The sequence below is a fragment of the Malaya genurostris genome, chromosome 2 (assembly GCF_030247185.1).
Source record: "Malaya genurostris strain Urasoe2022 chromosome 2, Malgen_1.1, whole genome shotgun sequence".
NCBI lineage: Eukaryota > Metazoa > Arthropoda > Insecta > Diptera > Culicidae > Malaya > Malaya genurostris.
The window spans coordinates 103,029,196-103,042,633 of record NC_080571.1 but is presented as its reverse complement, the minus strand read 5'-3'; the positions used below and the strand labels follow the sequence as shown (position 1 = coordinate 103,042,633).

Sequence of the window (13,438 nt, the reverse complement as noted above, 5' to 3'; positions counted from 1 at the left end):
ACCCTTTAGCTGTATTGAATATGCAGAATGTTTTAGCAGATTGTTTAGCATTCCTTGCCACTGCCCGGAAACATCGCGAATCGTTCTGGAGAGCTGTTTTTTATACAGACTATGGATACAGATTCTATTAAATGTTAACTTTTGGCATCGTTTTGCATCCTTTCGGGAATGCAGAATGATTCATTCCTGTTTGTTTTTTGTTGTCTACCCCACCTTACCCACTAAACTGGTTTTTTTTATGACTTTTCTCATCCGGTATATTATTAGAGAGTATATCATAGCACAAATCTCCAAATAACGTGGGGAACGTGGTACTGGAGTTAATTTGCTGTGATTTCTGATTCCAACAGTTATTTGTATATTACGAACTTTTGATACTGTTACATGAATCAAAGTAATCTCTCCTAGTAATACCTTGGTGTTTACTAATAAAAATGAAAAAAAGCTTGCGCTTTTGTGTATAAGTGAAAATTGCTTGCCGAATGCGATATTATCAAGATTAGTTCGACATCTATCTATGCTTATTGTAAAATTTGAACCTCTTATTTGGAAAAACCACACGAAATTGTGAATCATTGGTCCATACCACACGGTTGGCTTATAAAGTGACAATCCAATCGTCTGATACAATCAGACCACATCGTCTCTCTCCTTATTTGGCCTTATTCGAGGATCATAAATTCACAATTTTCGCAATTTTGGGCCTGTCGATATGTTTCATCATCCATTACAGCACACGGTCGAACTTTACTTGGTGATACGAATTTCTTGAGCGGCTTCCGCCGTATCATTTCGCTTCACTCTAACTCTCTGTATTTGGGCATTTGGGCTTGCGACAGTTGAACTACTACTTTCACTTAAACCTGTGTCGATATTATCGGATTTGGTAACATGTTGCGACACTGATTCAGCATCGATCTGTTTTTGAATTCAGGATCCATTTACTCGTCAGTTGGCTGATGAGTTAATTAATCTCTAATGTCCAATTTGAACTTCCTTGTATAAATTGTTAAGGAAACCAAACAAAGTATATTTTTCTACGATTTCAATCGGTTATTCGTTGGCATGCAGAGCAAATTCCGTAGCCTGTATGCGAACTAATTCTACAAAAGTTTACTTATCTCCTTAATGATATAAAAGTGAAGCATTCATAACGGTGAAAACGTTAATCCCACTCGGTGGAACGCATTCATTCACAGTAAACGCCCACTAAGATCCGTTAATAGTTAGCCTGTGATTGCACAATGTGTACTCGTCATCGGCCACGCGGCGAACAGATCTACGGTCCCGAACAATGCGCCAGTCTTTTCTACTTTCCACTGATATGAATAGCAGAGATAGCGCCGTCCTCACTCTGGTACGCTTTGTTCCCCAAAGTTCTACTATCGCACTGCACTGGCGGCCGGCCCGCCAGGGGGCACGCAAGCTAGTTCATTGTTCTAGTCGATCGCTTCTGGCATGCCGTGGATGGATGAGGAAAGCAGACAACTTTCGAACTCAGACCCAAGTAGCAGCACTTCACTACAACCGTGAAAACGTGAGTGGCGCGGATTCTGGAGCTTGCAAACAGTTACCAGTAGGAGTTGGCGGTACGGGCGGAAGCAGTGGAAAAAGCTATCTAAAAATTAAAATTATGCAACTAGTTGGCAAGACAAGACCTGCAGCAGCCAGTGGCAAGTTTTTTCGCTGCCGCCAGTAGAACAGAGAAAACCTTGGAAAAAGGCAGGCAGAAAGAATAATGTATTTCTGCGTACTCTCACCACCACCACTGCCACCCCTTGTCGATCTTCTGGAAGCCTCTCTTGAGTGGGCACTGATTCCTGATTTGAAGTGAACCATGTGCCTGCTAGTTGCGCACCAGAGCAAGTTCTCGGTCGTAAGGTAAACGTTCGTCGGTACCCAGATCCAACCCGATGATGTTCACATAAACGCCAAGAAAACAGAACCACTCCGGAAGGCATTGGAAACGGAGATAGATGAGGATGTGGGCAAAGTGGAACCCGGAAAAGCATGACTATTTCTCTCGTGATGAATAGCTAGCATTGCGGGGGTTGTGATCGAGTGGCCAGAGGAAGTGCATCGTATATCCATCTGGAGTAGACTTTTAGCGTTTCCTCTCAGCGGCCGTCAGTTTGCTATGCAGCATCTGATTGGGACCGGTACGGTTTGTTGTTGTTGTTGTTTTTTTCATGCAAGATTCGACACAATGGAGCTTATTATCAGTAGTTGAGCGACGGCCAAAAACTACGGGAGGGTGGGCTGTGGAAAACTACGGGATCGCCAGAGTTTATCATATTTCATGTCGCCTCCAGCCTGTATTTCTTCACCATCGTTTCACTCCGCTCTGACGTTCGGATGAGGGTGTTTAAATTGTTTCTACTTTGAAGTGATTGTTGCACTTGATATGAAATATTGCTCTCTTAAATGATGTGACAATCTACAAGTTTCAAACACAGGGTGATTTCCGTGCATCGCATGCTGTTGACATTTTTTGCACTTTTTTTTCAAATTCAGGAAGAAACTGATGTTTCGCTGCAGTGTTTGTTAAATCATTATCTTTGAATGTTTTCTTGAGAACATTCATGGTACGGATATTCTTTTGGGCGCAAAAATTCAGCAGTAATCACCAGTATATGTGAAGTCCTTCAAGAGGTGATACAGAATTTCTGAAACAAACCTTTTCAATCTTTTCTTTGAATTTCCACTTACTGGAAAGGTGAATTATATGATTTTTTTAACGTCCTTCATAATAAGATGTAATTCATAAAATGGTCAGTATACGAGATTTTACAAATTGAAATCAATTGTAAAACTTGTAAAATATTTGTTCTTGACTTATTTTTAATTAAAATTTGATCAGTGGTTCAGACATTAGGAATCTTGTCGCGCATGTGAGTTATCATTCGTTTGTGCTCTAAAATGACAAAAATGGATTCTTAGGCTTTTAACCATTTCGACATTTCGATAGTTATTTTTGATCAAATAGTTAAATTTGACTGAAACTGTGGCCCAATTCAGAATTTGATATATGGAATATCATAGATGTCCATCTCCTCTGTGTGACGAAGAGGTGTACAGTCACAGATCATCAGTACACGCACCAGTGCACAGTCGGATGTATTTAGACGAGAGCCCGTGAGAGCGATTCATGCGAGGAGAATGTGATTCACTCACACCAGCTTGTTTACAAACAAGCGTGCACTTCAAATCTGTCCATTCGATACTGAACCCAAGTGCACTTTTCTTTTTGTGCGGCGTTCGCCGACTGCATCCTCAGTGTAGGCACGAAAGAGATACATTAAAAAATCTGAAACTTGCACTATTTTGCAAGATTTTTTCCAGCGTCTGAAAATAAAAATCCAACTGCCAAAAACAACTATGCTCTTGAGCAGGGCTATTTTTGACAAGCAAAGCAAAGTCCTGGCATTTACATTCCTTTTGTGAAATTTGGCCTTTCTGTTTCAACATACTTCGCAGCCGATTCTTAGTGTACAGAATCATTGCATGACTAGTACTATGGATCCTACTGACACTAAGAATCCTTCCAGGTCGGGGCTCGAACATACGACAACTGGCTTGTAAGACCAGCGTCCTATGCATTGAACCGCCAACCCGGGACGACGATTTTCGACAAGGGAATAGCCAAAAAAGAAATTTACTCACTAGCGCCGAAAAAATTTCAAACGTGCTTCTGTCAAAATCAGTATAGATGTCGCCACTGCGCATAATAGCCTTTCTAGAAATTTTTTTCCGACTTTTTAAAAAACTAGCTAAGCAAAAATGAACTCGGAATGTTACTGAAAAAAACGTTTTTCATGGCATGTGGTTCTCACACTCATGGTCGGTTATTTATGTTCTATACATAACATGTGAGGAATGTCGTACCACTGTGTAATTTTATGCTTCTGAATGATTTTTTATGCGAAATAAATTATCGACAACAAATTAGCGAGGCGATTTTTCAAACTATTTAAAACATTTTTTTCCGGTAATTAATCATAACGATTCTTCTAAATGGCACAACCGATTTTTTTTTATAACTGAAATAAATTCAAATTCTACAAATCCCACAACGTGACATTTTGCTTCTAGTTTAACCTCAATTTTTTTAATTTTAAAAAATTACCATTTTCAGGTCAGTTACCAACCAGAATCAAAGTGTGGTTTAAAATTCCCTCATTTTCCTCAACTGAATTGAAAATCTATGTACATTGTATCCTGCAAATAATCCTATGAGTCGAGCCAAAAAAAAATCACTCGGCCTACCATCAACGGAATGCGATGTAATCAGAGTCAATTCAACTGCAAATTGGGTAGTTTGTAATACTTCCATGCATTGACGATAAAACAAGATCAGAATGCAAATTTTCAACCAACTGAATGCATTTAAGGCCAGCGTCCAAGTATCATGCGCGCGAGTGGTTTTAGGAAATTTTTGATGGAAATTTTTAAAAACCAAAAACACCTAAGAAAAACTATTATCTATGTGCACGGCAAAAATAGCTGAAAAATTCGGAGAATTTTCCGAGTGTTATCGAAAATAGCTCTAAAAAATGAGTGTTTTTGTGATCTTTCACAATTATTTGGAAAAATAATGCAATGACATGACACACATTTTTGGAGAAGCTTTTCATGGAAAATCAGTTACTTTCAATTAATCGATGTCGTTGTATTTTGACGATTTGGAAGTTCTAAACGATATACAAATTATTTCTCAACGATGCTAATTCAATTTCAACAGAATGATGTTAGTTTTGCAAAGTTTTTCACAGAACAAGATCAATTGTTCAATGAACTGAAGAAAATCCGCTTCAGTTTGACTGTGTGTAATATTTGAGAAAGATCACAGAAACACTAATTTTTCCGAGCTATTTTTGATAAGACTCGGAAAATCCTTCGAATTTTTAGCCATCTTTGTCCTGCAGATAGATAAAAGTGTCTCGCAGGTCTGTATGTTTTTCAAAATTTTTATCGAAAATTTCCTAAAACCACCCGCGCGCATGGTACTTGGACGATGGTCTTAATAGAGATAGCATATCGTACTCTGATTATTATTTAAAAAAAAATTTCGTTTCAAACGACTTATTTGAAAAGTTTCCCATTATGATAGAGGAGAACTCCTAAAGACTGTCCCAGAAAGTATGGACGCAACCAAAAACCGCTGCCATTTCCAATGGCTTAGAATCTGTCAATTTTTATGGCTGCGTCCTGTTGTTTGCACTCTTCTCTAACCACTTGTGCAGTTGTTTATTCGTTTTCATCAGTTTGTTTCGAAATGCGTTGACTTTCAGCAGAACAACGTCGAAAAATTGTATACAAATGGTGCACAGAACGCGGACTGTCACTGAGAAAGATAGCAAAAATGGAAGAAGTAAGTGAAAAAGCCGTGCGAAATGAAATCAGGAAGTTCAGTGAGGATAACACCTTTGAGGATAAACCGAAAACGGGTCGAAAAAAGGTCCTGCTAACCTTCAGTTGGATAAACGTATACTGAAGGCGTTCGAGCAAAATAAGGAGGTTTCAGTTCGGGATTTGGCCAAAAAAGTAGCCAAATCCTTGCCGGGACCACAATATTATACGGTGCGAGAAGGGCAAGTGTTAAACCAGTCCGAGACATCGATTGAAGTTGAAAAATTTGGTAAGAAAGCTATGGTCTGGCAAGCAATTTGTAGCTGCGGTAAGATTTTGAAACCCTTCATCACCACTGCTTCAATGAACAGTGTCATGTTTACAAAAACGACTTCTCCCCATGATTCGAAGCCACAAGGATCCTGTTGGCTTTTGGCCAGATCTTGCTTTTTGCCACTACTCGAAATCAACGGTAGAATGGTATACTACTAAAAATGTCACTTTCGTCCCAAAAGACATGAATCCACCAAATTGCCCACAACTTCGACCAATTGAGGAATTTTGGGTATTAACGAAGGCACATCTTAGGAAACATGTCTCGGCAGCCGAAACCAAACCGTTCGAAAAAGATTGGAAAAAAGTGTCCAAACTTGTCGCCCAGAAGTATGAACGGAATTTATTGAGGAATGTTCCCAAGAAGGTGCGCCACCTAGTCTACAATGGCTAAGTAGCAAATGTTGAGAATAATATTCTGTTGTTGTAGTCTAATATGATCAGTATATCGAATACAATTTGAATATCTAACACTTGTGAATTATTTACAGCGAAATCAAAGTGCGTCCATACTTTCTGGGACAGTCTTTATAACAAGGCTGAAACGGAACGAATGCCGGAATAGTTTTATCTCGCAAGCAAACCGTAATTATGGAAACATGAGCCAGTCTCTTATCGCACGTACGACCGTCACCAGTTAGAATTTCTAGAAACGATCCGACCAAAGAAGAAATAGTAGAACTCCACCAAAAAATCTTCGACTAGCAAAATAGCGACTAGTATCGTAATTTTGAAGGCAGGTTTCATTCTTGAAAGCATATAAATCGATAACAACATTATTCATAATCATTTTTTAAATCAATAAATATGCAATAATTAAGCATAAAACTGATAATTGAACCACACAGCGGCCGTGTAAAGTCGTTGTTCATTAGATTCTAGATTGTGTTAAACATTCCGAGTATCAAAGCAGTTCAAATTAAACTGCTTGTGTTCCATAACAGTTCTACTTGTAGCACAAGATTCACGTAAAGTACTATTTGAATGTCATTTTTGATGTCCCAAACGAATAGACCAGGCGCTCTACTAACCGACCACAGATTGTTGTTATTTGAGGTTTTGGGGTAAAAGCAACTGTTTTGTGCTTAGGGCACAGAGATTATTTTCATTTTTTGTTGCATTTACGTTTCGTCTTCGACTCGTTAGTGCAAAGCATTTCCAAACGAGCTGCTGGTGCTTCAGAACACTGCCATGTCGAAGACGAAACGTGAAGTGAAAAAAAAACGGAAATGATTTTGTACTCTCAGCGCAAAACGGTTACTCTTAACTGAAACCTCTCAATAACCATTCATAGTATTTCCGTTTTCAATTCGAACTGCTAAAGACTGATGAGCCGAAGGCGAAACGATAAGAAAATCCAAATAAATATGAGCTTTTTGCACAAGCCGGTTACTTTTTAACCAAAAAACCTTAATGTTCACATTCTGCGATGGCTAGCCAGGCGAGCGTGCCATCAGAAAGGATATCACACTTCGAAGCAATATTTTAAAAGTGTCACATAAGCAGTATAAATTCTATTCTAGTCGAACTACTAGGTGATAATGTTAGTTCAACTAGAACTGCCAGAGCACTGATGATCCGAAGGCGAAACGAGAAGAAAATGCATATAAATATGTACTTTTTGTTCAAATCAGTTACTCTGTAACCAAGAAGCCCTCGAAATGTTTACATTCCTAGTAGTTTATTTAGCAATTTCTCCGGATAGGACTATAAAACGCACGATTTCCACGGATAGGAAAGTTACTAGTTCGAGTCCCGTAACTGGAAATTTTTTTCACAAATTTTTATTTCTGCTATTTCATTGATCAGTCTGTTTTCCCGTTGGACACAGATAAAAATTTGTCAGCAACACTGTAAAATTTGATTTTTTAACTTGTTCGAATGGGTTGTTAAACCTGCTTCTAGGATTTTCGGGTCTTTAGTAAAAAACTTACCAGCTTTTTAAATTGAAAAACATCATTAGCAGAAATGACACTAGAATGTTCAAAAACATAAGCAGAAAATTTATATCGGAATTGTCTAGTTGAAAACTGCTTCTTCATGTAATCCCAACTTTAAAATTACACAACCTCTTGTCAAGAGATTGCAGATAGACTTTTACTATTAGATAAGTTTATCTAAAGAAATTGATGTTTTTTTCATGTCGTTCGATTACATAAAAGATGAGATTTTGGTTTCAAAATTTCAAAATTAAATTGAATTTGCGTAAATTGCCGAAAAAACAAGCTTGTCTTGACCGATTTGGCACGAGCTCAGTACAAATGCAGGCCACATCAGAAACGCACTGATTTATTTCATTGATATTTGGTATATCGAGATTATACCAAGTAAAAATACGCAAGACTACGAATCAGGTCACATTCGAAAATACGCCTCCATTCTCAGAATAATTCAAAACTAACTACAAGTGTAGAGCTTTGCTGTACCTTCAACTGCTCATCAATCCCGTCAGCATGTTATGCCACTCAACAGCGATCGAATCAATGTCCCGCCGATAGACACACGCAGGAAATATTTTTCGTTTCTGTTTTTCAAAGACGACTCCGGTTATTTTTTGTGACGCCTTGTGAAAATTGTTATATTCCGCCTATCATGTGGGTATGACGTACGCAGTTAAGTGAAATTGTGTTCAATTTACGTTGGAAAACCAATGCCATGATTTGCATTCTTTCTGAATAACTGTGTTCAACCAAAACAATAGTAGAGATGGGAAAGAGAGTTCATTCAATCTGGATTGCATATATTTTAAACCGAAAGAGTTTATCAATACTCATCTTAATGAGAAACTTTTCAAACACGGAAAACAATACTTTCGAAAGACGACTGAATGCGTAACTGAGCTACGGAACGGTTTGCGAATTCAGGAAACAATGAACATAAACGAAACTCGTTTCGAAACTCTTCCACTGTACAGAAAATTCAATTAAAACTATTCCAGCCAGAGCCCATTATCATCGGTTAGACAATGCATTGAACTTGCCACCCACACAATCGTCGAAACAGTGTTTGCTTTACTTTAAAATTTTCCGAACCCGAAGCTGAACAGACGTTGATGCCAGATTGTCAAGCTTCACATCTTCTACCATCGAACCTAGGCCTAACGTTCCGTGTTTCAAACGACCCGTTAATTTAACGATGCCTCCTATCGTGGGCCCGAAAAAAAGTCCCGGCGCTTCACGCGAAAAAGAGTACACTACGGAGAAATACCGTTTCTTTTCATATCTTCCGCATATTGACTGTGGAATCTATTGCGATTCTCCGCGCCCTCAAACCGGGTCCCAAGTACCTACACTACAGACTCTTCTGCTCGACTGGTGCCCGCTTCTGCAAAGCAATGTCTGCCTTGCCGTATGTACTGTTAGATTCAATGAACTTCACACTTAATAGCCCCTTCTTCCCGGTGCCGGACGGATGGACAAACACAGGCGGCCGGAATCCGTCTGCTTCTTCGACTTCACTCTCGATCCGAATGCTACGAGTAACTTGACTTCTAACGCCCCGCATCGAGAAGCGCTCCGCACATAAGAAGTATGATTTGGAAGTAGGATAAATTAATACCGGAGAAGAGAATGGGCTGGGTATAATCACCTTTTCCGTAGTACTGTGAAATTCCGACGAACGGTCGAAGGTGGTTCATCAGTGCACACCAATCACACGGCGGTGGTCCATCGGGAACGGATCGCTCTCTTTGAGGAATTCCTAGCACTTGGTGTAGTTATAATATATTTCAAATTATTTTCCTTCTGTTTACTTAATATCTGCTGGCGAATCCGAACACTGACATACGCACAATGCCTGCTGTAGTGAGGTGTGATCAATCACGGAAAATATGTGGTTAGATTTCAACACTTCAACACGGTCCTCTCTTCGGGACACTAGACTGAATTAACAACACTTATCACTTGTGAAATCCTATTGATATCGAACTATTGATTGTAGTGGGTGGTTTTTTGGTTATTTTCCTTTCCAGAAGGTGGTTCCATTGAGACCGGTGGGTTGGAAGTTTATCACTTGTTTAATAGTAACAATAAGTTTTGTTTTTCTTTATACCATACACAACAAGATCACTAATAATTTGATTTTCTTTTTACAAAGCACAGCTATTTCTATAGCCACCAGCCGCTATTCTCTGCTTATGCGGTAGAATTATCTAAAGGGTTAATACGAAAAATTCAATACAAGGCAACAAACGGAAAAATCAAACGGCTAGACCGAAACTTTCGCACGGAAACGTGTTAGGTCGTCACTTTTTCTTTTTGTTAGTTCCGCAGAAGGAAGTTAATCCATTTCAAGTCAGATACCGACTAACTGCTACGACTGCCAGATGCGGGACCGCAGACCTGCGGGCATGCACATTCTCTAAGACTCGCGTTTGTTCATCAACAATTTTCAAAGCTCGTCTTACTTTGTACTTGATTTTCACTTGCCACTCACTGGGACTCATTCTCCCGCGATCAACCACGACGCACTCACTCTCACCCGTATTGCGAGTCCACCGGGCGAAAGCTTTCCGCATTTTCCCTACAAGGTTTGCAGGGCGGCACAAATGGAAAACCATATCGAACTCTATGGAACAAAACAGAGAGGCCACTCGTGAGACCGTTTTACTCAGCTGTGCGGATCTTCGGAATCGACGAGAGTGAGCAACCGCTCGCGCATGATCGAAATCAACCAAAACAGAGAGCCAACATATTATGGTAAAGAAAGTAAATAAGCAAGAGAACGCGAAGTGAAGCGGCGGGCAAGAAAACACGGAAAAACGTAATCAAAATCTGTATACACATAAAGACCGGCACTCTTCGAAGAAGGGTGAGAGAGAAACCGTTAGATTGAACAGTGGACTGACAACGAGAGAGCTCGCGAGTGTGCGCGTGGCGAAATGTCATCCCGAAACATACATTCACTTAAACACCAGCATAAAAAATGTAGTTTTGTCGTTCCCATTCTACTCAATCGACGGTGGTGACGGTCGCGGCGGTTATATACATATCTCTCTCTCTGTCGATGTATCTCTCGACACCGTGAGAAGGGGATGGGTCCGTAAGGGTAATGAATTTTAATTTATTTTGATGAGAACGCCGCCATCATCTGTGTTTGCGCGCCGCCCTACTCTAACGGTTCAGTACAATCATGTCCATCAACATAACTTTGTTTTTTTTTTTGTAATTGGAAGGAAGCTACAGCGACTTACATTGACATTATTGATAAGGTGAACTTGGAAGAAATCAACGGAAGAGTACAAATGACAACATCAGTCATCCTATGTTCAACAATGAAGGTATCACATAGCTTTTGACAGACACACACACATACTCCACTGAGTGACTGCAAACCACCCACAATTGTTGTTAGTCATGTTTTTCGACTCCCAGAGGTGAACACTTTAGGAAAGAGTGCCCAATCTATGTATTGAGCGCTGTACATAACAATTGAAAGCTCCATTCCGATAACTACTGATGTTATCAGCGTTGGAAGAAAAACATAGCAAACAATGAAGCTTTCGGGATTGGAGTTTAGTATAACATATTGTAACATTTTTAGTCACCTGTGCCATCAACAAACATTCGGAAATCTAGCAAAAAAGAACTGCGAAAAATAATAATTCGCAATGGATAAAAATGAATCCTAAAGGATTTGTATAAGTTACGTAAAACAGAATCATTTCTAATCGCAGGTCAAGTCGATGCTTCAACGAGACACTCACGATAACATCACACATTTGACAGCGGTGGAAACGCACCTGAATATTGACACTTCTGCAACCGAATTTTGGTCACAAAATTTCTTGGAAGCAAAAAGATTTGTTAGAAGATTTTGTCTGTATTCCTAATTTTCACAAAATTTACATTGCAGCTATGAGGTGTTATTTGTACAATATTATCTTCGAATAAAAAAGTGGTAAAACTGGTAAGAGAAATTTAAGCTGATTCGCCATTGTCGATTTTTAAGGATATTTGCAATCCGTTCGAAATACCGGATGTCAGTTTCGAGAAGGTATTTCGAATGCTTAAATATTTGGCTTAAATAAATAAAATAGAACTACAACCTAAGTTCTTCTTCTTCCTTTGCAGTTAATATTTCACTAGCAATGCCTCCTATGTAATAGTTTTGGAGTATTTTTTCTGAGTCTTATCACTTAAGAAATGGTCTACTTTCGCAAATATCTATTATTTTCTATTATTTTACAATTAAAAATTTCAAAACAAGAAAATATGCGAAATCTCTTTACAATGTTATTTTCTTTCAACAAAATTTGTGACCAAAGCTCAGCTGTTGAATTCGATAAATTGTGTAAAAAGAGAAAATTTTTAGTTTCCTTCCTTTGAGTTTCAAACAATCTTTTTTCATGATAATTTATTCTCAAATGAATGTTAAGCCTGACATCTTGGAGTTTTGATCAATTTTTCACCAACGTTTGATGGAAAATTGCTTACATTTTATGAATGTACATTTTAATTCTCTAATAAAAAAGTTAGCAAAACTGCTTCAATGCATTTGCATTAGATTGCGCTACACAAAATGACCAAAACTAAATATTTTCTGTTAGAAAAGCACTTTTCCGGAAAAATAAATAGTTTCACGATAACATTCCATATCCATTGCCTTTCGTGTGTTAAATGAAAAGTTTTTTTTTTGCGGGTTTACTTATAGAAGGTACGTAAATCTTTATATTGCGATAATTTCTGCAAGAGGAATATGGATATATAGGAATGTGTTTGTTGCTAATCAAATGTGCCAGTGGAAGTAAGCTGAAACTGAAATAATTTTTCTCGAGCAGTTTTAAGGAAAACGGAAGAGTTTTAGATTCAGATTTTCGCTTTTCCTGAATTGCAATTTTAAGCAGTATGAACCGATTGGTTTATTTTTTAACCATATGGAAGATTTATTGAGTAAAATCAGGAAAAGAAGCGCCGGAATTTGTTTTTACGCACACATTGTTGGCATTCCTCATACGCCTGCAAAGAGTCTTGCTCCTTAATACTCCTAATGGTATGATTATCCATTTTTCTTAGCTATCGCCATTCAAACAGTCTCATTAAAAATGGAGATTGTTTTGGACACGAATTTGTGCTAAATTTTGACACAAATTCATTCAAATTGAGTCCGATAGTTCACGAGGACCGTGCTTCAGTTTAGGCATCTCCAAAAAAATTGAGCGTACAGAAAAACCAACGGTTTGTCAGTTACGTCTCTTCTACGATCATATTTCCGAAACCGGAAGTGTCAACCGTATCATCTTCGAACTTGATCCTCAACTCAATTGTAGCTGTCAAACGATGCTAAGTTTATAGAAATCGGTTTAGCCACTTCCGAGAAAATTTAACAAATATATGAGACGTAAAAAGGAATACACGCACGTACATTTTTCAATCCCGTCGAACTGAGTCAAATGTTATATAACACTATGGGTCTCCGGCGTACCGATCAAAAGTTGGTATTTCCGGCAATTCCATATAGAAAAAGACAAATAAAATGAGGTAGTTCGATAGGAAGACACTCAAATCCGAGTAACTTTGGATATCCGCGTAATCTCGGAAATTCGCTTGAAAACTGCGTAATTTCGGAAATCCGCGTAAAAACGCGTAGCTTCGGAAATTCGCATAACAACGTGTAGTTCGGAAATCAGCGTAGGAAGTGTCAGTGTGAAAGCGGCACACGAAGCGTCTGGACGCGCGTAGTAGCTAGTTATATTTGATCATAGCAGACCTGTCGGAGTGAATGCGATGCGAAAATAGTACATCGCATTGAATCGCTT

The 13,438-nt window shown here is 38.7% G+C and overlaps 1 protein-coding gene and 1 long non-coding RNA gene across 6 annotated transcripts in view; both read right to left on the bottom strand.

Moving 5' to 3' along the window:
• LOC131427909 (uncharacterized) overlaps positions 1-11,703 on the bottom strand; it is a 98,367-nt gene extending 86,664 nt beyond the window's left edge. Inside the window, exon 1 of the long non-coding RNA XR_009229321.1 lies at positions 9,271-11,703. This is a non-coding gene — a long non-coding RNA (uncharacterized LOC131427909). The remainder of the gene's footprint in view (positions 1-9,270) is intronic.
• Positions 1-13,438, bottom strand: part of LOC131427908 (maternal protein pumilio) — a 325,778-nt gene that overhangs the window by 207,240 nt on the left and 105,100 nt on the right. The gene's annotated exons all lie outside the window — the stretch shown is intronic.